The sequence below is a fragment of the Lissotriton vulgaris genome, chromosome 7, assembly GCF_964263255.1.
Source record: "Lissotriton vulgaris chromosome 7, aLisVul1.2, whole genome shotgun sequence".
In the NCBI taxonomy this organism is placed as follows: Eukaryota; Metazoa; Chordata; class Amphibia; order Caudata; family Salamandridae; genus Lissotriton; species Lissotriton vulgaris.
This window is the reverse complement of record NC_141695.1, coordinates 745,296,458-745,324,367: the sequence shown is the minus strand read 5'-3', so window position 1 is coordinate 745,324,367 and position 27,910 is coordinate 745,296,458.

The following is a 27,910-nucleotide window of genomic DNA, read 5'->3' as shown; positions in this document are numbered from 1 at the left end:
CTATCGCCCTTACTCTATCTATCGCCCCTCACTCTTTCTATCTATCGCCCTCACTCTATTGCCCTCACTCTATCTATCTATCGCCCCTCACTCTATCAATCTATCTATCTATCGCCCTCACTTAATCGCCCCTTACTCTATCTATCTATCGCCCTCACTCTACTAAGCTATCGCCCTCACTCTATCTATCTATCGCCCTCACTCTATCTATCTATCACCCTCACTCTATCAATCTATCTATCTATCGCCCTCACTCTATCAATCTATCTATCTATCGCCCCTCACTCTATCAATCTATCTATCTATCTATCTATCGCCCTCACACTATCACCCTCACTCTATCTATCGCCCTCACTCTATCGCGCTCACTCTATCTATCTTATCCATCTATCTATCTTATCTATCTATCGCCCTCTATCTATCTATCGCCCTCATTCTATTTATCTATCGCCCTCGCTCTATTTATCTATCGCCCTCACTCTATCATTTGCCCCTCACATACACTCCAAATACCACTCAATGCCACATACTTACACTGCACTCAATGCAACATACACTCCAAAGACCACTCAGTGCCACATAATTACATGCCACATAATTACACTGCACTCAAAGCAACATGCACTCCAAATACCACTCAGTACCACATAATTACACGCCACATAATTTCAATGCAACATACTCTCATAATACCACTCAGTGCCACATAATTACATGCCACATAATTACTCTATCTATCAATCTATCTATCTATCTATCTATCTATCTATCTATCTATCTATCTATCTATCTATCTATCTATCTATCTATCTATCTATCTATCTATCTATCTATCTATCTATCTATCTATCTATCTATCTATCTATCCATCCATCCATCCATCTATCTATCGATCTATCTATCTATCTATCTATCTATCTATCTATCTATCTATCTATCTATCTATCTATCTATCTATCTCTATTATCTATCTATCGCCCTCACTCTATCTATCGCCCTCACTCTATCTATCGCCCTCACTCTATCTATCTATCTATCTATCTATCTATCTATCTATCTATCTATCTATCTATCTATCTATCTATCTATATCTATCTATCTATCTATCTATCTATCTATCTGTCTGTCTGTCTGTCTATCTATCTATCTATCTATCTATCTATCTATCTATCTATCTATCTATCTATCTCTATTATCTATCTATCGCCCTCACTCTATCTATCACCCTCACTCTATCGCGCTCACTCTATCTATCTATCTATCTATCTATCTATCTATCTATCTATCTATCTATCTATCTATCTATCTCTATTATCTATCTATCGCCCTCACTCTATCTATCTATCGCCCTCACTCTATCTATCGCCCTCACTCTATCTATCTATCGCACTCACTCTATCTATCTAGCGCACTCTATCTATCTGTCAAATCACCACAGCATCACTCAGCACCACCACAGCATCACTCAGGGGCACCACAACATCACTATGCGCTACCACAGCATCACTGAACACCACAGCATTACGTGTCGCCACTAAGTATGGGCGAATATTGCGAATTCATGATTCGCGAATTTGCGGATTTGCGAATACGCAATCTGTAAAATTCACGAATTTGTGCGAATTTGCGGATTTTTTTGCGTGTTCGTGGGGCGATTTGCGAGTTCGCGGGGCGTTTGCATGTTCGCGGGGGGGTTTTGTGCGAGACCGCTTGTTGTTGTGCCCTTCTGCCCTCTGCCCCACTCATTTTTGTGCCATTCTGCCCTTTGCCCCACTCGTTTCTGTGCCCTTCTGCCCTCTGCCCTCTGCCCCACTCGTTTTTGTGCCAATCTGCCCTCTGCCCCACTCGTTTTTGTGCCCTTCTGCCCTCTGCCCAACTCGTTTTTGTGCCCTTCTGCCCTCTGCCCCACTCGTTTTTGTGCCATTCTGCCCTCTGCCCCACTCATTTGTGTGCCATTCTGCCCTCTGCCCCACTCGTTTTTGTGCCCTTCTGCCCTCTGCCCCACTCGATTTAGTGCCATTCTGCCCTCTGCCCAACTCGTTGTTGTGCCCTTCTGCCCTCTGCGCCACTCGTTGTTGTGCCCTTCTGCCCTCTGCCCCACTTGTTGTTGTGCCCTTCTGCCCTCTGCCCCACTTGTTGTTGTGCCCTTCTGCCCTCTGCCCCTCTCCTGTTTTATTTTAGAATAGCGCTGGCAAGCTGCCAGCGCCATTCTAAAATAGTTACTAAGTTAGCTTCATCAGGAAGCACTAATAGATCAAATAAAGCAGGTGCTCGAGTTCAGTTAAACTCGAGCACCTGCTTCTATTAGTTCCTCCTGTTGAAGCTACCTTAGTAACTATTTTAGAATGGCGCTGGCAGCTTGCCGGCGCCATTCTAAAATGGTTACAAGCTTGAAGCTTGAACTTTTGCCCCCCGGATCCGTTCCGCTCGCGGATTCGCGGATTTTCGGCAAATTTGCGGGAATTCGCGGATTGCGAATTTGCTGAAAATCTGCAAAATCCGCGAGCGGAACAGATTTTGCGCCCATGCTTAGTCGCCACCACAACATCACTCAGCGGCACAACAGCATCAATCTGTACAACCATTCAACAACAACAGGTTCAAATATGTTCTATCAATGTTTCAAGCTTTCTTACAAATGTTGCAAAAAGATGTTAATATTTCATTTTTTGTTCTTGGGTTTTCGTCACAATAAAATACACTGAACATAATGTTCACAAAAGTTATTTACAAAACTTTAAGCTATTGCCATTATAAATTAAAATAACTTTTATTTAAGTATTAATTATTAAAAAAAAATTAAAAGCCATTGTTATTTGTAATATCAATACATCTAAGTCACGTAAATACACCACATATTGCATTACAAATGCTATAGGTGTCACATTTGCGGAAGTTATAACTATTGACATTGTAAATGACAAAGCTATTAATTTCGCTATTTTCAAAACCAACACATAAATAAAATTGTCATTTACAATACCAATAGCTCAAACATTCCTAATGCGAGACCTATTGCATTGCAAATGCTTGTTTAATTTTATTCTCACTCTCAATCACTTGTAATCAATCTTGTTTTCTCACTAACTCATTCTCACTCATACCGACTCATACATACTAATGGTAGCTCTCACTCATTCACCTTTACTCACACATACACCTACACAGACACACTCAGATTACAAATGCTCTCTCTCACACACACTCTCACACACACAGTACATATTTGAAATCTTTTTTTGTTTATCTTACCTCTGCTGCCTGTGCAGATCCTGTTCCAGCCATGGTGCTCTATTGAGACTCGGGGCAGGCACACAGCTGAAGCAGGAAAACCGAAAGATCTGACCCGGGTTATCCCAGATTCCATTTTTCAGACGCTGGCTTTTCATCCCACACTTTCCAAACTATGAGAAGATTTGGGAAAGGGCGAGGAGCTAGATTGTTCAGCAAAAAATCCCCGGGCAAAACATGGCTTATGCCTAAAGTGTCTGGGGTTACCTTTAACTGCGATGCTGACATGTTTTACAAATGGGGAGGAACTGAAGCATGACAGGCCACTGGGGCCAGGGCTTGCACTTCAGCGGCAGCAGAAATCTGTCTGATGACAAGTGTAGGAGCCTTCCTGGACCTGTGCCAGCCATCTGGCAGATGTCACTGCCTGCCTCAAAACTGTTGCTTACACTAATAGTGCACAATAGTCTTTCACTGTTACTGAAACAGAATCAGGGCAGAATCCAATATGGGCGGAGCCCCAAAGTCTATAATGGCAAGCTGCTCCTAGAACGTAGTCTTACAAAACATTTAAATGAAACAAGGGCTCAAGAAAGGAGGATACAATAGGTGAAAGGAGAAGGATAAAGAGAGTAGAGCACAAAAGGTGAGAAAGATGGGAGCTAGGTTTTCATTACGTATCAACAGCATGCCGCCTTCCAATCATGCAAAATGGCCTGTGAATGTGGGGACCCCATGGGAAGGTGGCACCAAGTGGAAATGACTTGTAGAGAGAAATAACAGAGGAAATAATCTAGTAAAAGAGAGGTAAAATTAGTTAGCAGAGGTGAGAACGTTTGAAAGACATGGACAAAGCTAAAGAAAGAGCAAGTAGGGAGTGAATGGAAACAATAGAGAAACAACACAGAGGAGAGACAGTAGAAGCAAAGACAGAGGAAATATAGTCATTAGTATTGAAAAGATAGGATGATTAAGGTACATACATACTGGATACGAGGTAGTAAGTATGCAAGTGAGAGAGGAACTGGCATCTAGTGTGAGTGTGTGATTCGTATGTCAGAGTATTAGCAGCAAAAATATATTGTGACATAAATATTGTGTTAGAAATATCAGTTATAAAAATAATGTACTATTGGGTGTAGATTTTCTACTATTAATTTCAATGGGAGAATATTTTTTGTAAGCACTATTTAGAACGCAATATTTCTGTCAGAGGATATTTAGGTTACAATATTCTAGGATCTTCCAAGATTTAGGTAGACAGAGAGCTAAATAGTTGTAAAGAAATATTCAAAGTATGCAAACTATGACAGACAATAGTGTGTGAGAGAGAGAGAGAGAGAGAGAGAAGCCAAAATCAATAGGGGCATTAGTAGTGGCAATTGTCTTTACAGAGGGGAAGAGAAGAGCAAAGGGTAAGAGAGGGGCAGCTTATGTGAAAGCAGAATGAGGTAAGAAAAAGACTGTTGGGGAGCAAGGAGTATCGATAAGGACAGGTGTGAGGAAGAGAAGAGTTGACAAGAGAAAAGAGGGGCACCATGACGACGCTGAAACACCGTGTAGAATAACGTGTGTAACACTTTTAAATACCTTTGATAAGAGCAGAACACGTATATTGATACAGTAGTGTGAAGGTATTGGGTGCTTAAAATAATCTCAGTAGATGGCAGAGGCAGAAGATTGGGTTGAGTAGCAATCCTTGAGATGGAAACCACGAGAGGTCTTGCACATTGTCATTGTAGGGCGTTGCTTTTTAGTCCACAATGAAGAAGATGCTGTGCCTGATGTAAGAAGTGTGGAGATGATTCCAGCCTTTTGGCAACACCAAGTCACCACCTTTCTTTGACGGTGACTGTTGCACTCTAATTTTCTGGTGGATGGGCTCTCTCAAACAGTGATCTAGCCACGTTGAACTTCTTTTTCCAGAAACGAAGTTCTGGTTAGATTCTGTATGCTCATGCCCAGATGGTGTCTTGGACCTCAGGTGTGGGTGTGACATTTTAAGGTGTACACTAGAGGTCTTTGAGAGAGTAGAACAGGACTTCTCGGCGCTTGGATATTGGTAGCCACTGACTCAGAAGCATGGCTGCTGGCCTGCTTCTACAGAGCTTTGAAGGGTCCCACACATCCACGGCGAGCTTATCCAGTCCTTGCTTTTCATCTGCATTATAGCCCTGAATTTGTAAAAATCAGGTAAACAAGACTGCAAGCAAAGAAAAAACTTGAACTGCACGACCTAGGCGTGGTCGTGGATCTAATCAGAAAACATGAACATTCTTTGTCTCGGACCTATGGATTGGTGGAGTTGTTGGGTGAGTCACACTCCCAAGGGAGGGACCGCTGGGTTCATCAGCGAGTATCAAAGAGAACAAGCATTGGAAATGCAATAGGTCTCGCATTAGGAAAGTTTGAGCGATTGGTATTGTAAATGACACTTTTTTTATTTATGTGTTGGTTTTGAAAATAGCAAAATTAATAGCTTTGTCAGTTACAATGTCAATAGTTTTAACTTTCGCAAATGTGACACCTAAAGCATTTGTAATGCAATGTGTGTTGTATTTACGTGACTTAGATGTATTGATATTACAAATAACAATGGCTTTTAATTTTGTAAATAATTAATACTTAAATAAAATGTATTGTAATTTATAATGGCAATAGCTTAAACGTTTGTAAATAACTTTTGTGAAGATTATGTTCAGTGTATTTTATTGTGACGAAAATTCAAGAACATTGCATTTGCACCTACACACACACACACAGAGCCACACACACACACACACACACAGACACACACATACACACACACACACACATATAGATGTGGTGGTGGTGGATCTAGGGGATATGGTGGTGGTGGATGTGGTGGTGGATGTGGTGGTGGATGTGGTGGTGGTGGTGATGGTGGATGTGGTGGTGGTGGGGGTGAATGTGGGGGTGGATGTGGGGGTGGATGTGGTGGTGGATGTGGTGGTGGATGTGGTGGTGGATGTGGTGGTGGATGTGGTGAAAGTGGTGGTGGATGTGGTGGATGTGGTGGTGGAAGTGATGGTGGGTGTGGTGGATGTGGTGGTGGATGCGGTGGTGGATGAGGTGGTGGATGTGGGGGTGGTGGTGGATGTGGTGGTGGTGGATGCGGTGGTGGTGGTGTATGTGGTGGTGGATGTGGATGTGGTGGTGGTGGATGCGGTGGTGGTGGTGCATGTGGTGGTGGTGGAAGTGGTGGTGGATGTGTTGGATGTGGTGGTGGATGTGGTGGTGGATGTGGTGGTGGTGAATGCGGTGGATGTGGTGGTGGTGGGTGTGGTGGATGTGGTGGTGGATGCGGTGGTGGTGCATGTGGTGGATGTGGTGGTGGTGGATGTGGCGGTGGATGTCATGGTGGATGTGGATGTCATGGTGGATGTGGAGGTGAAGGATGTGGTGGTGGATGTGGTGGTGGATGCAGTGGATGTGGTGGTGGTGGATGCGGTGGATGTGGTGGTGGTGGATGTGGTGGTGGTGGATGCGGTGGTGGTGGATGCGGTGGTGGTGGTGGATGCGGTGGTGGATGTGTTGGATGCGGTGGTGGATGTGTTGGATGTTGTGGTGGATGTGGTGGTGGTGGATGTAGTGGATGTGGTGGTGGATGTGGTGGTGTTGGGTGTGGTGGATGTGGTGGTGGATGTGGTGGTGGATGCGGTGGTGGTGCATGTGGTGGATGTGGTGGTGGTGGATGTGGTGGATATGGTTGTGGATGTGGCGGTCGATGTGGCGGTCGATGTGGCGGTGGATGTGGCAGTGGATGTGGTGGTGGATGTGGAGGTGATGGTGGATGTGGTGGTGGATGTGGTGGTGGATGCAGTGGATGTGGTGGTGGATGTGGAGGTGATGGTGGATGTGGTGGTGGATGTGGTGGTGGATGCAGTGGAGGTGGATGCGGTGGATGTGGTGTTGGTGGATGCGGTGGTGGTGGTGGAAGTGGTGGTGGATGTGTTGAATGTGGTGGTGGTGGATGTGGTGGATGCGGTGGATGCAGTGGATGTGGTGGTGGATGTGGTGGTGTTGGGTGTGGTGGATGTGGTGGTGGATGTGGTGGTGGAGGTGGTGGTGGATGCGGTGGTGGTGGATGCGGTGGTGGTGGATGCGGTGGTGGTGGATGTGGTGGTGGTGGAAGTGGTGGTGGATGTGTTGGATGTGGTGGTGGATGTGGTGGTGGATGTGTGGGATGTGGTGGTGGATGTGGTGGTGGATGTGGTGGTGGTGGATGTGATGGTGGATGTGATGGTGGATGTGGTGGTGATGGTGGATGCGGTGGTGGTGGAAGTGATGGTGGTGGGTGTGGTGGATGTAGTGGTGGTGGATGCGGTGGTGGATGCAGTGGTGGTGGATGTGGTGGTGGATGTGGTGGTGGATGTGGTGGTGGTGGATGTGGTGGTGGATGTGGTGGTGGTGGATGCGGTGGAAGTGGTGGATGTGGTGGTGGATGTGGTGGTGGATGCGGTGGTGGATGTGATGGGGGATGTGATGGTGGATGTGATGTTTGATGTGGTGGTGATGGTGGATGTGGTGGTGGATGCGGTGGTGGTGGTTGTAGTGGATGTGGTGGTGGATGTAGTGGTGGTGGGTGTGCTGGTGCATGCGGTGGTGGTAGATGCGGTGGTGGTGGATGTGGTGGTGGATGTGGTGGATGTGGTGGTGGATGTGGCGGTGGATGTCATGGTGGATGTGGAGGTGATGGTGGATGTGATGGTGGATGTGGTGGTGGTGGGGGTGGTGGATGTGATGGTGGATGTGGTGGTGATGGTGGGTGTGGTGGTGATGTGGTGGATGTGGTGGTGGTGGATGTGGTGGTTGTGGATGTGGTGAAAGTAGTGGTGGATGTGGTGGTGGAAGTGATGGTGGTGGATGTGGTGGTGGTGGATGAGGTGGTGGATGAGGTGGTGGATGTGGTGGTGGAGTGGGGCTGCTTATTTTTCCTCCTCAAGATAGGTGGGCCAAAGGTGTTATATGTGCCAATTGAGGTAGCTCAATATTCGTGATTCCCTTCATGAGTTCCCAAACTTGGCCCCAACAAAACCCACAGGGATATTGCACCTCCTTTAAAAAGACCCCTATTGGATTAGTCAAACTTGGCTAAATACACTGCAGTGTAAGTTAGATCACTGAAACAATTCCTGAGATTTGCCAGGAGCTACCGAATACCAGGGGGGTCCAGATAAAACGAAAGGTTTGAGATATTAATTGAACAAATTCTGACTATTTCGTACTGCCAGGGGCAACCTGCAGTAAAATCTGCCAGAAACGAGGTATCCACCCAGTTATTCCCCAAAATGTTCAGACATTTTCGAAATATTGTGGCAATAGTTGCCTGTACGGTTAATACCCAGCTGCATATTTATCTATACATTTGTAGACTTTTTTTTTAACATCATTGCCTTTTAAGTGTGGACTAATGAATGAGGAACAACATTGAATAACAATCGCATCATATTTTGCGTATTTCCGTTTGGTTCCCACCAGCCCTATGCTCTCAATACCCGGCCACAATGTAAAGAGGAAATCCCCCATCTCTGATTCCGTATTACCGGAGCGCACTTTGGAAAAGTAACGAAGAGCTGCCGTGAAGGTGCCACTCACGCTTACTCTTCATTCACGTCTCAGCGACGCTGTTAATGGGGCCGAAAGAAAGCAGTACGCATCTTACACCTGACGCATTATTGTTGGGGCGAGATACACAAATGCCAACATGTAGTGTTGCTGTGTTGAGAGGAGGGACTTTGCTCACGTTCTTGCTCTCTTTATGGCACATGCCTGGGTAAGCTCTTTAAGGAAACGCCAGTGGCACGTGCCTTATTGGTGATTTTATTTAAAATATTTATTATAGTATTTTTACTACAAGACAGAGCCCGCAAAGCTGATCGGTGTATGCAGAGACAAAAGCCATGGTATGCTGAGGAAAGTTGTTACTCTGCCCCTGCTTGGCTTTGTCTCTCCTGCCCTGTGATGCCTCACCACCCCCTTCCGTGAATTTGAAGCGGCCAACACTGTCTTGATGAAAGACCAGGGAGGTAGAGACCGAGGAAAGGGAGTGTGTTGTGTGTGGGGGAGGAGCGAAGGCGAGGTGCTTCCCTTTAGAAATCAGCGTGCAACCACTAGATCGGACACACTTGTGTATCTGCACATACATCGCATATCCACACACCTTGCCCAGCCGACTGTTCAAGAAACTTAGAGCTCACCAGGAACACATTTGCATTGGAGGGAGGAGAAATGCGACACTGCGGGCAGGGGAGGGGGCGGAGCGGGTAAAAATAATAAAACAAGACGGAGGGAAGGCAGAGAAGGGGAGGGGGGAGGAGAAATGCGACACGGCGGGCAGGGGAGGGGGCGGAGCGGGGAGAGGGTGTGAAAGCAGCAGGGGCCTGGAGTGCGGCTGAGGGAACAGACGGCGATTTGGTGATGTGCAAGCGCATTGACCTAAAAGCCACGGGCACAGCACCAAATCGCCCAGTTAGGTAAAGTTTGTTTAAAGCCCTATAGTCTCGCTTCTCTATCAATGCGCATGCGCATTGATAGGTCACGAGACCTAACAAAAAGGGATCTCTGGACGGTAAGTGTAGGGGTGGTCGAGATGTCAGATGATGATTTTTGGCGACTCACTTGGGTTGGTTTATGGAACAGAAATAAGGACTTTCGGTTTATAAATGTGGGTTTACTTGATAAAGCAAGTGGTTTTCTGGGACGACGCGTCAGAAGTCCCAGGGATGAAATCAATGTAATCCGGTGTTCACATATGGCAGTCCATTGAGTCCAAACTCTTCGTCTTCTGTACACCAGAGACAGCAGCTCTGACCCCAATTCATCACTGGAGCACTAATATTAAATATGATAGGTTATTTCACTTTGTCTAAATCTTAGTAAATGTTGCGGACGTGTGCCAGAGTTAGAATCAGGGTGACATTGACTATAAAAATGCATATATGGTCCCCTCATCTTCCTACGCAGGGGGCACCACGATGCTGTAGGCTATGGCTCTGTTGTTAAGCAGACCCTCTTCATCAGAACAAGGATCGTAGAATCCTGTAGTGTAACCACTGCCCCACTGAAAATGAAGTGAAGTGAGGCGGGAGGAAGTGTAAGGTGGCCGACAAGGGGTGGAGCTTTAAACGGTCCGACTCGGACAGACAATGGGCCCGACCACTAAAATAAAAGCCCCCCACCTCCTCCTTTAGTGAATTAGAAAGATAACACAAATAGCCCGTGTTTGCTCATTGGGACAGCGTTGAGCTTGTAAAAACACTCTGTATGAATGTTTTGCAAGTTATGTAGACTGCTGCAGGCAATGTTTGTTTTAATAGCAGGAAAATCAACAGTAAAAAAACAGGCCCAGGAGACCATAAGACAGGCCCACACAATGACCTGTCCAACCAGCCCATCGGGCACTGCCTGATTATCCCAGGTCAGTCCGACCCTGGGTGGGGTATTTAAATGTCATCGCATACACGCTTTTGTTGAGGAATTCTGACTGTGAACTACACACAAAGGCATAGCTACGACTAGTTCAGCAGGTGGAGCAGGCAGAATCCAGCTTCACCAGCTCTTGAATTCAACATTTTGAATGCCATGTAGGCTTATCAGTTCAAACTGTTAGGACAGAAAGGCTCCAGCAGGCTTCGGGCCCTTGTCTGTGGCCTGCTTTCTCCACGGAGCTGCACTCTTTTTATGAAGGAAGAGCATGACTTGTTTCACAGAAGTGTTTTCCCTTCTGTATTTCTGTTCTTCCATCAGACTCCCTCTGGAATTTTTTTATCAGGGAGTCCTGCCTTTTCTCCCAGGGATATTGTCCCTGCATGTCTCTGTTCCTACTGGGACGTGCTGCCTCTTTTCCTACTTTTCATTTTTCCTACTCTATTCTCACTCACTTCCATGCTGCTCCCCCACCCCCCACACACTTTCAGTATTTCAGTTCAATTGACTGTTAAGCACATCATTTAAGATGGATGACTGGACTCATGATGAATACTAAATCTGTTTGCATCAGTCCCTTTTTAATGTATGCATCGTGGCACTGGAGAGCACAAACAACTAAATGGTTGTCACAAAGCCAGACTTACTAAAGTAGCATGGTCTGGTTTTGCACCAATTCCTAATGCCAAAGGGAAAAGGCAGAAGCACAGTATCAAGCAGTAACAAGCATTGGAAATGCAATAGGTCTCGCATTAGAAAAGTTGGAGCTATTGGTCTTGTAAATGCAATATTTTTTGTAATTTATGTTTATGTTTTTATAATAGCAAATGTATTAATTTTGTTATTGTAAATGCCAATATTTATAGAATTTGCAAATGTGACACCTATAGCATTATTAAAGCTACATGTTTAGTATTCGCCTGACTTACATGTATTGATATGACAAATCTTAATGGCTTATACATTTTATAAGTAATTATTAATTACATAATAATTTTTGTAATGTATAATGGCACTACATTTAAAAAAAATGTTGTGAGAAGATTGTGTTGCGCATTTTATATTTTTTTAAAATCAAGATTAAAAGTGTAATATTAAGTTTTTTTTGTACTTTTGTAATAAAGCTTGTTTCCCCCCCAAGGGCCCCCTTTCTGGACCTCTTGCCTCTCCCACCGGGGACTACTCCCGGCAACGGCCGTTTCGGTCCTCCCTCCCCGTTCTTAGCCGCCATCTGCTTCTTCAAATCGGCTACCTCCTTCATGAGCATGCAGAGCATCTGATCGGTACTGACCCGCTTTCCGACTTTCTTAGGCATTCTCAGACGGGATATCTGTAAGACAAAAAGAAAGATTACAACGCTCAAAATTGGCTCTTCGTTCCGTCTCGAGCTCACGTGCAGCGGGGAGGTGCAGCTTCAGAGCACAGGAACAAGAAGATGCTTTCTTGGCTTGTTGCTCCTTTTATCCGTCTTCAGGGCGGGCGTAAACCCGCCCCCGCCTGCCTCCGAGGGCGTGGCCTATCGCGTCGGTGTCTAGGACAACCCACTCCTGGGCGGGAAAAGGCGCGCCCCGGCTACGCCGCTTCGGGCATACCAGCCGAGACACACCTCCCGCCCAAGATGGCTTCCCGGGGGGATCGTGGTACTCCACCATACGTTCGGGGGGACCGAATGGTCGCCCCTTTCCATGTGACACCTATAGCATTATTAAAGCTACATGTTTAGTATTCGCCTGACTTACATGTATTGATATGACAAATCTTAATGGCTTATACATTTTATAAGTAATTATTAATTACATAATAATTTTTGTAATGTATAATGGCACTACATTTAAAAAAAATGTTGTGAGAAGATTGTGTTGCGCATTTTATATTTTTTTAAAATCAAGATTAAAAGTGTAATATTAAGTTTTTTTTGTACTTTTGTAATAAAGCTTTAAACATTGATACATTGCATTTTTGCTGAGAACTGGGTAGAGTGAGGGTGTGAGGGTGGTAGAGTGAGGGAGGTAGAGTGAGGGCGATGGAGTGGTATAGTGAGGGCGGTAGAGTGGTATAGTGAGGGTGGTAGAGTGGTATAGTGAGGGCGGTAGATAGATAGAGTGAGGGTAATAGATAGAGTGAGGGTGATAGATAGTGTAATTATGTAGTGTGTAATTATGAGGCACTGAGTGGTATTAGGAGTGTATGTTGCGTTGAGCGCAGTGTAAATATGTAGCATATAAATATGTGGCACAGAGTGGTATTTGGAGTGTATGTTGCATTGAGTGTAGGGTAATTATGTGGCGTGTAATTATGTGACACTGACTGGTATTTGGACTGTATGTTGCATTGAGTGCAGTGTAATTATGTGGTGTGTAACTATGTGGTAGTGAGTGGTATTTTGAGTGTAAGTTGTGTTGAGCGCAGTGTAAATACGTAGCATAAAATGTTGTTGCACTGAGTGGGTGTTGTAGTGTATGTTGCATTGAGTGCAGTGTAATTATGTGGCGTGTAATTATGTGACACTGAGTGCTATTTGGAGGGTATTTTGCGTTGAGCGCAGTGTAATTATGTAGCATTTAATTATGTGGCACTGAGTGTTATTATGAGGAGTGTATGTTGTATTCAGTAGAGTGTAATTGTGGGGCGTCTAATTATGTGGCACTGAGTGTTATTGTTTGGAGTGTATGTTGCATTGTAATTATGTAGCATATCATTATGTGGTATTGTGTGGAGTGTGTGTTGCATTTAGTAGAGAGTAATTATGTCGTGTGTAATTATGTGGCACTGAGTGGTATTCGGAGTGTATGTTGCGTTGAGCGCAGTGTAATTATGTAGCATATAATAATGTGGCACTGAGTGGTATTGTGTGGAGTGTATGTTGTAGGGTTCCGTGCACATCACAGCACCGAATTAGTAATGCTCTCGGTGCTGGATGAGCTTAGAGACATGGCTGACAGTAAGAAACCAAGTGCCCTGATACTTTTAGATCTATCAGCTGCATTTCATACTGTCAGCCATGACCTGCTACTGGACAGACTGGCCGCATTTGGGATAAAGGATCTAGCACATCAATGGTTAAAATCCTTTCTTTCGGGGAGGACCCAGAGGATTCAATTAGGGGATCGTATATCTGAGGTGGGTGCTCTTGAGTGCGGAGTCCCGCAGGGCTCTGCATTGTCCCTACTCTTGTTCAATCTTTACTTACAACCACTGATAGACTCCCTGGCAAGCATGTGCTGTAGAAATTTTAATTATGCCGATGATACTCAGTTGTTACTGAGTAATGACAACACAGCATTTGCACAGACCCAGGCCCAGAATATACTTAGATATACGGTTAGCTGGATGACGGCAAATTTGCTGAAAATAAATCCCGAAAATATTGAGGTTCTGGTGGTTTCAACTGCTGCCTCGCCCTGGAGTGATTTGTTTTGGCCCCACCCCGAAATCGTGCCCCAATGTAAAAAGCCTTGGTATTAAGATCAACCATGAGCTGACAATGGCTAGCCAGATATCGTCTGTTGTTGGGACCTGTACTAACCTAATCAGGCAGCTACGCAAGCTAGTTCCCCTACTTTCCCTAAATATGCTCCGGACCATTGTCTCGGCGACAATAATTTCAAGGATAGATTATGGGAATGCGCTCTACCTAGGTTTGCCAAAAATCCTGATGAATCGCTTGCAGGTAACTTTGAATGATGCAGCGACACTGATTTTTAGATTACCTAGACAGACCCATGCCTCTCCATTACTGCACAGGTTACAATGGCTCCCCATAAAGTAAAGGGTGGAATTTAAAAGTTTATGTATTGCCCATAAGGCAATCTATGGGCATGCGCCTGCCTATATAAAAGAACGGCTTGGGGTCTATAATCCCAAATGAGCGCTGAGGTCTTCTAACTCCCAATTGTTGTCTTGTCCACATTTTAAAATGGCAACCAAGGGAGGGAGATCTTTTTCTGTCCAGGTCCCACAGATGTGGAACAAACTACCGGCATCCCTCCGCAAAGAAGTAAATCTTCTTCATTTTAGGAAGTCATTGAAAACACTCTTGTTTAGGGAAGCTTTCTGCTCCATTTGAGTAATGTTGTTATATCTGTACCTTCTGTTTACCTACTCAGTTGTTGTTACTGCTTCTGTCATGAGCGCCTAGAGACCTGATGGTGATTTGGCGCTATACAAACCTCAGATAACAATAACAATATTCTGTAGAGTGTAATTGTGTGGCATGTAATTATGTGGCACTGAGTGGTATTGTTTGGAGTGTATGTTCCATTAAGTGCAGTATAATTATGTAGCATATAATTATGTGGCACTGAGTGTGTGAGGGTGCAGTGTGTGTGAGGGTGTAGTATGTGTGAGGGTGCAGGGTGTGTGAGGATGTAGAGTGTGTGGGCGCAGTGTGTGAGGCCTAAAGAAATTTGAGGGTGCAGTGTGTGTGTGTGGGCTAAAGTAGTGAGAGGGCGCAGTGTGTGTGTGGCCTAAAGTAGTGTGAGGGCGCAGTGTGTGTGGCCTAAAGTAGTGTGTAGGCTTAGTGTGTGTGTCATAAAGTAGTGGGAGTACGATTGAGGACGAGTTCCAAGCCTGGTAGAGGAATGTTGGCTCGGTCATATTTCACAGCAGGTGCCCCAGCCAAGCTGGTGGTATGACACCAGCAGATGCAATATTTAGCAATCAGACAGTGTCAGAGAGGAAACGGACAGTCTGGCTGCGAGCAGAAGGCGGCAGAGGCATGGAGTGGGAAATCAACACTGGAGGAGACAGAAGCCCGTGAAGAAAGCACACATGAGATGGAGGAGCAGAAATCCGGGGGAAGAAAGCTTGAGAAAGTTGAAGGATGGAAGGATAGGGAGAAAGATGCAGATAAAGTCACTGAGGAAGGAAACGATGGGGAGAACGGAATGGACCTAGAGCAAGAAATATGGAGTTAAAAGGCATAGAGGAGGCTGAGAGTGCGTGGCTAACTGAGAACATCTAAGCGGCCGAAAGGGGATAAAGGAGGTGCGAGTGCACGCCGAGGTGAAGGACTGTGCGAGAAGGGAGAGGGAAATGCCAGCAGCAGAGGAACCTGCAGGCTGTTTAAGGCAGATGGTGACTGCGCGCAAAGGACTAGGCAAGAAGGGAGGGGGAAATGGCAGCAGCAGAGGAGCCAGCAGGCTGTTTACGGGAAATTACGTGAAAAGGGATGTTCATAACATTCACATTAGAAGAACCACACCAGTCAGCAGAGTAAAACCTTCTGCAGCGTCTAAAGACAGGAGTGTAGCCAGCAGCATCAGAGATCAGTTGCACTACTTAGTTGCGTTATGTATTTTAAACATGCACAATTTATATTGGTATGTATGTTAAACGTACACACACTTTATTTTCTTTTAAAGCATGACTGCTGATGTGGCTCCACATGGCGCCATCCTTAAAAGTTACCAAACAGTGCGACGGTCGTTAGATGAGTGCCATGCTGAAAGCAAAATGTTTTTAAAAGTTACTGACAGTGCGGTGGCCGTGAGATGGGTGCTAAGAGAGAAATGCTCACCTGAAATGTTAAACAAGAAGCTGTACAATTGCTAAAGCAGTGTCCCGCAAATGGTGTGTGGGGCCGCCACTGCTGAAGTGCGGGATGCCGGGCGGCTTGAGAAACAAGTAAAAAAAAAAAAGTTAAAATAAAACGAGACACGGCCTGGCTGGTAAGACTGGTAGATAGACTAAGAAGACGGACTACCCAACGTTCCTTGCTTGCCATTACTGCACATGAGCATGGTGTTGACCTGAAGCGCCATGCCCCTCCTCCTGGGAGTAAAACTTTGCAAGTACAACAAAAAACATAAAAGCAGAAGCTGTGCTCAAACATGAAACACAGCACCAGTGTATATAAAAGTTATGCGCATAATGCACTGCATGGGGCATCTGATGACACGAGATAGCAATTCTTGAGGGAAGTGTGATGAAGCCTGGTGCGATGAGTCGGTGCCATGCTGAGAGAGAAATGCTCGCCCGAAATGTTTAAAAGAAAGTTACCGAACAGTGGGACGGTCGTTAGATGAGTGCCGTGCTGAAAGCAAAATGTTTTTAAAAGTTACTGATAGTAGTGCGGTGGTCGTGAGATGGGTGCTGAGACAGAAGTGCTCTCCCGGAGGGGAGGCGCTGGGGAACAGATGGCAGTGAAGCAGGGGGCGGTGCAGCGGAACCCTTTGAAGTGGTTTGGCAGCCGTGAAAGGAGAAATGCTGCTGCCAGGGGGAAGGCTCGTGCAAGAGAGCAGGCCACGTGATTGTGATTCATGTGAACTGTCCAAAATCCTCTGGGGCCTGAAGTTTGGTTTAGCTGCATTAGGGCTCTTTTCCTATTCCTGCGGAATAGGAAAGGGGCGACCCCTAAAAAGTCTGACAAAACGACATCTAACACAAGCATTAATCTAAACAGAATAGCTCTCACATCAGACTCCTGTGTGATCGTCTACACATAGGAATTTGTAGTATGTAACACCAAAGAAGAAATGTGTAATCCGGTAATGTGGGACTGTTTTTCAGCAATTTCCAAAGATGCAAACAAACAAACCGTTCTATCAAAAAGGTTCCCTTATAGTTCATGGTTCCATTATTTTTAGGTCAGAGCAAGTCATTGTTCCTAGATGCAAGAAAGTTAGATTGGTGGATAGAGCCTTCACGGTGGCGACAGGCAGGTTAAGGAATTCCCTCCCGGGAACAGAGTAAGAGTTAGTCTTATACCTGACTTTTCATGGCAGGTGAAAGTGTGGTTATTCTCTAACTTGGCCGCCTTTAAGAATTGCTTGGTTGTATATGTCTTACTCTGTTTAGGGTTCCTCCCCTTCCCACGGTTAGAGCAAGTGGTGGCCGGCACTGGTAAACGCGGTGCAGCTGGTTGGGGGAAGGAGGGGGTGAGGATATTCCACGGAATATAGGCATAATTAAATAAATAAATAATACCAAGTCCGTCGTCTGCCAGCTTCCCCCTCCCACGCCCTGCTCCTCCTCACCCCCACACAGCTCTTACCTGTGCCACCTGCCGCTGTTTAGCACTTCAATGCCTGTTTGTTTGATGCGCTTTATTAAATCCTATTTTTTAATAAATCCTTATTTGTTTATTTTAGAATTTTTCAATATAGCATTGCAAGACACTGAAGAGTGACAGAATGCTATACAACACAATATAATAGTACAAGAACTTGCACAACGTCTGCAAATGACAGAAAAATAACATGGCATATATATATTAGTGAGGCAAGTGAGAGCTATACATATTTTGAGTTGACATCAATATAATGTTAGGGCATTTAAAAGACAAATATATTTATAGTCAGCAGTGATTGAAAATGTATAGACACCAGCAGTACAATAGTAACGTATGTAAGATATATAGATTTGTAAGAAGCAGCAGTTGTGGGAAAGAGGATAGACTGACAGTCGAAATAGACACATCATGCTTCATGAAAAAAAATGTGCTCTGTGACTCTCAGTAATCAAGATCCATTACAAAATGCTATATGTAATGTAATAAACAAAACGCCTGTCAGGAATGCACCGCAAGTGCACATCTTCCGGCAGATTTTTTTTTTTTTTTTTACTATTTAAACATGGATACATACTATAATATTCCCATTTGTCCGTTGCCAGATGAATCATAACACAGTCTTTTCTGGCTGCACGTGTCATTAAACTCCCGTTAAAGGGTTAAAGTCAGCTCGAAATAATTCTGACAGTTTTCAAATGTCACATTGTTCTTTAACTGAAATTATGACAGCTTCAGGTTTGAGGTTAAGGGCATTAATGTGCCGCATACCTCAGGGCAATCTCCATTTGTATGTTTCTGACTGGTTCAATTTTCCTACAATTTCCCCATTTCCTCCACACTGCCTTCGCCCCTGACCGCTAGTGTACACGCAGTTAATTGAACCGATGTTTGCTTTATCTTGAATAACGCCATAATTGATTGAGCCGGTGGACAGCACGGCTCCAGGACCCCGTACATGACAGCGAAAAGGCTTTCATAGGACCATGTTGGCGCAGAGATCCCCCGTGGTACAGAAAAACTGTATGTATTTGTGTATATTACAGAAACAAAATAAACTCACTTGCCCGCATTTCGCTCTGCAGCGCAGCACTTCCCCAAAAAATCGTCCAGTTGATGCTACTGCATTTAAGAGCTAAAGTTACACAGCCTGCCACACTTTCTGGCACTTTTCCCCTGGAGTCAAAGCAAACATCGCGGGTTAGGCGTGCTGCCTCTGACAAGGCCCCGTCTGTGTAAGCCGTGTACCTGGGCCGAAAAAAATGTAAAAGAAACAAATGCAGTTTAATTACACATGGTGGCTCATTGGCAAATCTCTCGTTTGTTTAGAAAAGGAGCAGCGGGTGGTGGTATATTTGTAAACTTATAGGATCTTAATATGACACCGTTATACTTTGTACAAAGTAAATACTGACAAGAGTTGAGTTGCTTTGGCTGCGATAATTCTACTAAAGGAACTCTATCTCCCATACTAACTAACTAACTAACTAACTATCTATCTATCTATCTATCTATCTATCTATCTATCTATCTATCTATCTATCTATCTATCTATCTATCTATCTATCTATCTATCTATCTATCTATCTATCTATCTATCTATCTATCTATCTATCTATCTTACCTACTGGCAGTCACCAGTAGGTAGTTATAGGTAGAAACTAGTTTCAATTGGAAAAGCGTTTTTGACTTACCTATATCTTTAGTGCCATTTCACAAATCACGAAATGTTCCCAAAACAAGTGTCCTGGTGATTCTTGTTATGCATTGAAAGTTTCAAGTTGATCCGTAAAGTGGGGGGACCGGAGTAAATGGGCGGGACCATAAAAGTGTGGTTCCCATGTTAATTCCAATAGTCTTTTGACACTCCTCCAGCTCAAACTTGTGGACAGAATTACACCAAATTTGGCAGAAAGGTAGCCTTTTCCCACATTGATGGACAACTTAACAAAAGGCCTCTGGGCAGGTTTTGGTGATGCATTATTGATGCAGAAGAGTACGAGGACATCTCTACCACAATAAAGAAACACTTTCTTTACTTAGTCAATAGTAATACCCCAGTTTAGAGTCACCTCTTTGTAGTCTTGTCGTCTTCTCTTGACGAGGATTCATGGTATCACAGATTTATGGATGAAGACGCTAGAGGAACAATCCCATTATCCAAATTACATGCACACAAGGTCACTGGAGATATTACCCTGTGGTCCTTTATGCAGCTGTGGTCCTTTATGCAGCTGTAGTTCAGAATATATATGAGACATTTACCTAATGAGGTAGCACTTACTAATTAACTAGATTAAAGTACTCCATCAGGTAGATGTTTTCGGCAAAACTAGGGACTCTTCTGGGAAAAAATGAGGTTCCATTCTGGCCATTCCGGCTTTGGTGCACATATCACAGAAATTAAACTTCAACGGGAAGAACTAACAAATATAAATATAGCCGGTGCTCTAGCTGAAGCTCCACTTCAGTAAAGCATAAACATTCATAATTTCTTGGGCTTGGTGGAAACAAATCAAATATGGTTTCTCTTGTACTCTACATTGTAAAACAATTTAAATCCTCAATGGAGGTAAATGCATCTTTGATCTAATGAAGTTCAATCTGATCTGTAGTGAATGGGACACGTGGTTTCTTTCTTGTCATTTCCTAGTGAGAGCAGAGTCCGTGTTTCTCTCTTTTTAATACCCTGAGTATGCAAATGTCCAAAATGAATAGCACCACTCACTCACACATGCACAGACTCACACAATCACACACCCACTCACAGACCCATAGCACCACTCATAAACCCAGTCACAGACCCAAACAGGCACTCACACACCTCTCACTGACCCATACAGGCACTCATACACCCAGTCACAGACCCACACTGGCACTCACACACCATCTCACAGACCCGTAGCACCACTCACACCACCTCTCACAGACATACAGGCACTCACACACCCACTCACAGAACAAAATAGGCACTCATACAACAAAATCACAGACCCACACAGCCATTCACTCACAGACCCATACTGCCATTCATAGACCCAGCCACAGACCCGCAAAGGCACTCACACACCCACACAGGCACTCACACACCCACCCACCCACAGACCCACACAGCCACTAACACACCCACTCACAGACCCATTGTGCCAATATCAGACCCAGATACCCACTCACAGACCCATATTGGCTTTCACACACCCACTCTCAGACCCTTACAGCCACTCACACATCCATCCATAGACCCATGCAGCCACTCACACACCAAATCTAAAGGTTTACAGGTTACAATCAGGAAATAAAATGTTATAAAACATAGAAATGTAATGAAAGAAACAAAGGTTACAGGGACGTTATAGTGAGGACACAAACGTTATAGTTAGGAAAAAGAATTGAAGCTCTGTTTTTTTCAGCGACTATATATATATACATATATATATATATATATATATATATATATATATATATATATATATATATATATATATATATTAGTTACGTCACTCCTTTCTCACAGGCAAGATTTGTACATCTTTACTTTCTGCTAGAGAGACAAGTGCTCAATTGATGTGTGTTAGATCTGGGGGTCTCTAGTTGGCAGAGGTAGGTACCACTGCCCAAATAGGGACCCCTGCTTCTAGTAAGGGTAAGGAGGATACACTCTTTAGATAACCCCTGCTCACCTCCTTGGTAGCTTGGCACGAGCAGTCAGGCTTATCAAAGGCAATGTGTAAAGTAGTTGTACCAACACTCACAGTAACACAGTGAAAACACCACAAATGAACTCCACAACAGTTTAGAAAAATAGAAGTATTTAATCTAAACGAAACCAGAACAAAACAACAAAAATCCAACACACACAGTTCAAGAATATGGTTTCAGAAGAGTTCTTAAGGATGCGTTAAAATAATCCACAGTGGCGTCACGTTTTAGCCAACAGTACCTTTAGATGCGACAAAAGTTCCAAGTGTAAGCTGCAGCGTTAAAAACCAAGCAAAGCCTCACTCCTGAGACCCTGGGGAGGCGACGCGACAGCCCAGCTAGACGCAGCGGGCGTGTTGCGATGAATCCGGTCTGTATGGGGAGGGAGGCGATACCTTGTATGGAATCTGGTGCTCAGGTTTCATAGGAAGCGTCTTGCAAAAGTTAGGAGGTGACGATTTTTGGGACGGTGACAATCTCAGATGCGGCGATGATGCGCGGCGCAGCGTCGATCTTCTCCTCTCACGGCCCCTCGATGCGATGGCTCTGTGATGACTCTCGCAGCGACGTGATGCGGTCCGCAAGCGGGAGGTATAACGATCTCACCCAGTGGCGACAGGCTCTGCGACGATATTTGCAGCAATGGTACTATTCCCACACCGGAGTGATGCGTTCCGCCAGCGAAAGATGTGTTGGTTCTTGCAGCAGCAACAGGCACTGCGACAATCTCGATCTTCACGGCAATTTCCTCGCACTGACGGGGATGCGCGCCGCAAGCGAGCGATGCGTGAAACTTTACAGAAAGTCTTTAGTATCTTCTTTTCCAGCTTCCCAAACACAGGTACAACTTCCAGAGGCACCACAACTGGCCCAAGCACTCTAGGAAGGACAGAACTCTCTCAGTAAAGTTCAGGGAAGCTGGGGGCTAAGTCCTTTTGTTCCTGGGACTTCATAAAAGGGAGCCAGCTCAACTCAGGCGCTTGGAGATCTCTTCAAGCAAGGGGACACAGCACAAAGCAAAGTCCTTCAGATCTCCTTGGCAGCAAAGCAACTATGGGTCAGCCCACAACCACACAGCAGGAAAGTCCTTCCTCTTCAGTCTTCCAGCTTTCTCCTTGGCAGAGGTTCCTCCTTGATTCCAGGATGATCTAAAGTTCAGTGGTCTCGGGTCCTGTACTTATACCCCAAAAAGTATTTGTTCCCTTTGTGCAGGAGGGCTCTGAGCCCAGTCCAAACTAGTTCTGGAGCACTCTGTTTACATGACTCCTTCTTTCCTTTCACAGTGCAGAGCATAAACATCAGACACCCCACAGGAGGTGGGGCCAGCATTGTGGAGGGAAAGCACAGCCCTGGAGCATTTTGTTGACATGATTCCTTCTCTCCTTTCACGTTGCAGGGCAGAGACATCAGACGCACCACAGGGGGTGGAACTAGCACTGTGGGGGGCAGGCATAGTACTATTCAGGTCCCATTTGCAATCCACCCTCCCATCTAGATGCAGATCTCTCTATTCGCCACTGGGCAGACTCATTCTGTCTCCTGGAAAACCCCCAGCCCTGTCACTCAGAAACCAGACAGTCAATACACAAACAGCCAAAGGCCCACAGAAAGGTCAGACAAGAAAGCAGCCACTTTCTTAAAGAGCCGCTTTCAAACACAGGATTTAAAAACCACCCTTCCTAAAAGATGTGTTATTACATTCTGAGTTCAGGGATACCAGACTTCAATTTTATATCTTGTTCCTATGGGAAGATATGCAGGTAAACATTATACACAGCATTCCCCATTATAGCCTAAGGGGAAGATAGCCCTCACAATAGTGAAAAATGAAAACGGCTGTAATTCAATATCAATATCAATATCAAATATCTTTATTCGGCACTTCAAAAGATACCATAAAAACATTTAAAATCCACAATAAAACGATTTTAAAAAAACTAATACATTCATATCAGTGGTTTCCTATTGTCCAGCCTCTATTTGCAGGGCACTATAATCCGCTCATATCTCTCGAGTTCACTACCAGAGCATGTCACACACACTAGTACATACTCCACCTTTCATATACACCGCACCCTGCCCAGGGGGGTACCTAGGGCCTTCAATAGGGGTATCCAATGTGTACAGAAAGGGAAGGGTTAGACCTGGCCAGTGTGGACACTGTTCAGGGCAGCATGGCAGTTAGCAACTGCACACAGGTACTGCGGTGGCAGGCCTGAGACACCATTTTAGGGCTACTCATGTGGGTGGCATAATCAGTGCTGCAGGCCCACTAGTAGCATTTGAATCACCAGCCCTGGCACACTCAGTGCACTTTACTAGGGACTTCCGGGTAACACAAATATGCTATCATGGATAACCAATCACAATAACAATTTAAAATAGGGAGAGCATATGCACTTTAGCACTGATCAACAGTGGTAAAGTGCCCAGAATCCTATTGCCAACAACCACAGGTCAGGAAAAATAAAGGAGGAAGAAGCAAAAAGTTTGGGGATAACTCTGCAAAAAGAGCAATTTCCAACACAACCCCCTTCCAGCCTAAAGCCAGGGTAGACCAAACGATACCTTGACAGGATTCTCTGTTTAGGGCGATAGAACACAGAAACTGGCCCAAGCAGCAGGGCACTATTACTATACTACGCCTTCCTGAACCCAGTTGGATCACTCTATCCATACTCTCAGGGTCCATCAAGCCAACCCATGTGGAACCCTTTTCCTCACCTGTGGACACCATTTGTGCAGCACCTAAACTTAACTTGCTCACAGGTGTGTCCCAACAGACAGAGCTGCAAGCCACAGTGGCCACTGACAGTGGTCAGGGTTGAGACAGAGCCTTATGCCTCTCAGGGCTCTCAAGCCCCTGGGGCATCAGAGGGTGGGAGGGCAGTAGCCCCAGGTGCTTGACATCCTTCATCCACTACCCCTCCTGTCAGGTCAGGTCTGACATCCTGGCACTCACCCACCAGTTCCGGGCCTGTATCTGGGGGCTGGAAAGGAGGCTGGGGTGGGCTTCCCCATACCCGGTCCTCCTCTTCCTTGGGGCTCTGTACCTTCCTACCTGGAGCAGTACCCCCTAATACATGGGTACTCACAAACTTTCTCTCGGGGCCAAATTTACAGTATGATTTGTGCTAGAGCAACAAAAAAAACGGTACCATGAGGTTGATCACTGGTCCCTGCAGCGGACGCCTTTGTCCACAGAGCGACCAGACCCGGCATACAAACATCTCTCTCTCTCTCTCTCTAATTCTTTTTCAGTCTCTCTCTCCTTCTCCCTCCCTCTCTCCCTCCCTCTTCCTCCCTCTCTCTACCTCTCTGTCTACCTCTGTCTCACTCACTCTGACTGTCTCACTCTCTCTCTCCCTCTGTCTCCCTTCCTCAGTCTGTCTCCCCCTTCCTCTGTCTGTCTCCCTCCCTCTGTCTGCCTCCCCCTCCATCTGTCTCCCTCCCACTGTCTGTCTCCCTCCCTCTCTCTAGCTCTCCGTCTCCTTCCCTCTCTCTCCGTCTCCCTCCCTCTCTCTGTCTCTCTGTCTCCCTCCCTCTCTCTGTCTCTCCGTCTCCCTCACTCTCTCTGTCTCTCCGATTCTCCGTCTCCCTCCCTCTCTCTATCTCTCCGTCTCCCTCCCTCTCTTTGTCTCTCCGTCTCCCTCCCTCTCTCTGTCTCTCCGTCTCCCTCCTCTCTCTCTCTGTCTCTCCGTCTCCCTCCCTCTCTCTGTCTCTCCGTCTCCCTCCCTCTCTCTGTCTCTCCATCTCTCTCCCTCTCTCTGTCTCTCCATCTCCCTCCCTCTCTCTGTCTCTCCGTCTCCCTGACCCTCTCTGTCTCTTCGTCACCCTCCCTCCCTCCCTCTGTCTCTCTATCTCCCTCCCTCCCTCTGTCTCTCCATCTCCCTCCCTCCCTCTGTCTCTCCATCTCCCTCCCTCCGTCTCCCTCTCACTGTCTCTCCGTCTCCCTCCCTCTGTCTCTCCATCTCCCTCCCTCTGTCTCTCCGTCTCCCTCCCTCTGTCTCTCTGTCTCCCTCCCTCTGTCTCTCAGTCTCCCTCCCTCCCTCTCTGTCTCCTTCCCTCTCCCTCCCTCTCCGTCTATCCCCCTCTCTGTCTCCCCCCCTCTCCGTCTCCACCGCTCTCCATCTCCCCCCTCTCCGCCTCCCCCCTCTCCGTCTCCCCCTCTCTGTCTCCCTCTCTCTCTGTCTCCCCCTCTCTCTGTCTCCCTCTCCTTCTCACTGTCTCTGCCTGTCTCGGTCTGTCTCTGCCTGTATCTATCCCTGTCTGTGTCTGTCTGTCGCCTCTATCTCTCTTTGTCTCTATCTCGGTCTGTCTCTGTCTGTCTCAATCTGTCTCTGTCTCAATCTGTCCCTGCCTCTATCTCTGTCTCTATCTCTCTCTCTGTCTCTCTCTGTCGCTCTCTATGTCTCTGTCTGTCTCTATCGCTGTCTGTCTCTGCCTCTATCTGTCTCTGCCTTTATATGTCCCTGTCTCTGACCTTGTCTATACCTCTATCTGTCTCTGTCTCTGTCTGTCTCTGCCTCTGACCATATCTACCTCTGTCTGCCCCTGTCTCTATCTCTATCTGTCTCACCTCACCCGGCTCTCACTCCCTGCTGCCCTCTGTCACCTCACCAGGCTCTCACTCCCTGCTGCCCTCCCACCTCACCTGGGCTCTCACTCCCTGCTGCCCTCCCACTCACCTGGGCTCTCACTCCCTGCTGCCCTCCCACCTCAGCTGGGCTCTCACTCCCTGCTGCCCTCCTCCCTCACCTGGGCTCTCCCTCTCTACTCTGCCCTCCCACCTTAGCTGGGCTCTAAATCCCTGCTCTGCCCTCCCACCTCACCCTGGGTCACCCTCTCTACTCTGCCCTCCCACCTCACCCTGGCTCTCACTCTCTGCTCTTCCCTCCCACCTCACCCTGGGTCTCACTCCCTGCTCTGCCCTCCCACCTCACCCAGGCTAAGTCCCTGCTGTCCTCTCCCCCCACCCCTGTGTGTGTCAGCCCGGGCTGACAAAGCCTTCTGGGCACACACACAGCAGCCACACCCCAGTACTTCACAGGTCTTTAAAATACCATTTACATGTAAATGAGGCTTTGTTCACCTCTTCTTAGCGCCCCTGCAGCTCCACTCACACTGTGGCTGGAATCACCCGGCCCCCACAGAGCAATCTCCCTGAGTCTGCACTGCTGCTACCAGAGGTGTTTGCTGACGCTTGAAAAATAACCAAAAGAACACAGATATTATGTCGGTAAAGTCCGCGGGGCGCCAAGGAAGGATTGCCGGGCCGCGGCCGGCCCGCGGGCCATACTTTAAGTACCCGTGCCCTAATAGAATAGTCAGGTCCTGCACCATTCACTCACCAGTTCAGGGGTTCTATCCTGAAACTGGGATTCCAGGTAAGGGGGACACCCCGGACCTGGCCCTTCAACCTTGGGTCTAAACCCTCCAGGTGAACGGGGTCAGAGGCATGGACTCCCTCCCTCTGCACCTCCTTCCCGAGTTCTGCACCCTCCAACTTGGAGTGATACCCCTAGAAGACAAACTGGTAGGGACACTGCTTACAGAAGTCCCTCCATTCAGGTCAGGCAACACCTGAACCTGGCTTCCCAACCCAGGGACCAACCCCTGTGGTTGAACACTTGCCTGGCACACCAGGACTTCTGGGGACTCACACAGTACCCACCTGGTCAACACAACTGTGTGGCCCAGTCCACCCCTAGGGTGTGACTCCTGCCCCCCTTCCAGGGGCAACCCTGTCCACCAGGACAACCAGCCACAGCGGCCACTGACAGCTGTCAGTGATGAGAGTCAGGCCTCATGCATGTCAGGCCTCTCTAGCCTCTGTGGCGTCAGAGAGTAGGGGGCAGTAGCCCCAGGTGCCTGGCACCTCTTCTCCACTCTCCCTCTTGCCAAGTCAGGTAGGGCATCCTGATACTGGCCCGCCAGCCCAGGGTCTGTACCCTCAAGCTGACCAGAGGTCGCGGGCGAAGCTCTCCTCCCTACCTCTCTTTCTGGGGTCCTGCCCTCTCCTCCCAGGAGAGTCACCCTCAGAACACAACTCTCCCACCAGTTCAGGACTTCTCTCCAGCAACTGGTCTCTCAACCTAGGGTCTTAACCCTCAGGTTGTACTAGGGTCAGAGGCGAGGACTCCCTCCCTCTGCACCCCCTTCCAGAGCACTGCACCCTCCCTACTGGAGGGGTACCCCTGGAAGCCAAACTGGTAAGGACACTGGTTACAGATGTCTTTCCTTCTAGGTCAGACAGATCCTGAACCTGGTCTCCCAACCCAGGAACCAATACCTGCGGCTGTGCACTTGCCTGGCACGCCTTGACTTCATTGGGAGCACATATGTCCCCGAGTGTGACACACAACTCATGTGTCCTGTGACAGTCTACCTGGCGCAGATCTCCTGACCCCTGTCCATCTAACAGTGCAGGAACACCCCCCAGGACAGAAGTGAGGTCACCATGGTCACTCACCGCTGACTCAGTCCTTCTGGCCGGCCCCTGACTCACTGATTCTCCCACTG